This window comes from Penaeus monodon, chromosome 32, assembly GCF_015228065.2.
Source record: "Penaeus monodon isolate SGIC_2016 chromosome 32, NSTDA_Pmon_1, whole genome shotgun sequence".
Taxonomy (NCBI): domain Eukaryota; kingdom Metazoa; phylum Arthropoda; class Malacostraca; order Decapoda; family Penaeidae; genus Penaeus; species Penaeus monodon.
Genome location: NC_051417.1, coordinates 30,107,787 through 30,108,972, shown reverse-complemented (window position 1 = coordinate 30,108,972; position 1,186 = coordinate 30,107,787).

Here is a 1,186-nt window from a genome sequence, read left to right as displayed (position 1 = left end):
CATGTGGTGAGAGTGGTAAATATATTTGATTTTCTAAAAAAAAAAAAAATCTATAAGAATGACAGCGCTAGTCCATCAAGCAAGCTGCATGATCCCCGACCCTTCTAAGCGAAATCAGAATCCATGTCATTCTTTTCGGCGTCGCGCCCCTGTGTGGTCTATGGATCGCGCTGTGATACATCCCTCGGCCTCAGCTCGGCCTCGTCCTTTTCATACCGCTAAGACTTCATTAAGCAGAAATTGCAATGTCGCAGCGTAATAGAAGGCGAGCCAAGATGTATACAACCGAGTGGGACATTTAGTGTTACGAATCGTCCCAAATTATACGTCAGAGACCGCCATAAAGCATATTAAAAATCCCAGCTAATGATAGATCGCAAGGGCGCTGCGGCGTCGGGGGCCAGCGCTTGCTTGGGGCCCTCCCGATCGCTGATTACGCTGATGCCCATAGATACGAACGGTGGTTAAGTGCGGGCCGATGGCGAGTGACTGATATTTATACAGCAATAACGCGGGTAATGCATGGGGATTAAGGCGAAGATTGGTCGGCGACTGGCCTTCCCGCCACAGCGCCCGGCCTCGCAGCGGCCGCAGTCGTTTGGGTCCAAAGGTCTATGTAATCTCTAGTAATGAGATTAATGTAAATTGAAATACAGAATGCAGGCTTCATCGCTCGATGCGCCGGCCCTTGGAACTAGTTTCACGTTATTATTATGAGTATGATTATATCAATTTCGGGATGATAGAAGGCGCGCTCCGGCTCGGGGAGATCTAGTGTAAACTTTGTTTCGAAAGAAAAGATAGAAGAAGAAAAAAATATATATGTTCAGATTTTCGTATTATAGAGATTACTGTGTTCTGCCTTGGCCGTATACTTTCCTCGGCGATTATCATGTCCGGCAATAAAGGGCCGCGGGCAAGAAGGCGTTAGGCAATACGCCGCCGCCAACGGGAACCCGACCCAAGAATGCTCTTTCGTAGGAGCGAGAGTGCCCTGTCCCTACCCTGGCCGAGGAAACCCCAAGTGCAGTCTTTCAAATTTGATTATCGTTTAATTATAGTTTTTAGGCCCCGTAGATATGTGATTTAAAGAGATTTGATAGCACCAAAGGCTTGCTGAGTCATGATAGTAAAGTGTGAACAGTACTGCAGGCCACACCCTTTGGCAAGGGGATAACAGCCAAGA